The sequence below is a fragment of the Eimeria tenella genome, genomic scaffold, assembly GCF_000499545.2.
Source record: "Eimeria tenella Houghton genomic scaffold, Eth_scaff1888, whole genome shotgun sequence".
Classification (NCBI taxonomy): domain Eukaryota; phylum Apicomplexa; class Conoidasida; order Eucoccidiorida; family Eimeriidae; genus Eimeria; species Eimeria tenella.
The window spans coordinates 1-221 of NW_013541728.1; positions in this window are offsets into that span (position 1 = coordinate 1).

Here is a 221-nt window from a genome sequence, read left to right on the forward strand (position 1 = left end):
CTACCTGGACCACGCAGCCAAAGGGCTGCACGTCCACCACACTGCCCTCCACCAAGTCCCCCACTTCGACTTTGCGCAGCAGCAGCTCCGCGCGGCTGATGGGCAGCCGCTGGCTGACGAGGAGTCTTCTGCGGGCGACGTCTGCATGCAGCACTTGCACCAGCAGGGGCTGCTGCTGCTGCTGCTGCTGCTGCTGCTGCTGCAGCGCAGCAGCAGCGGGG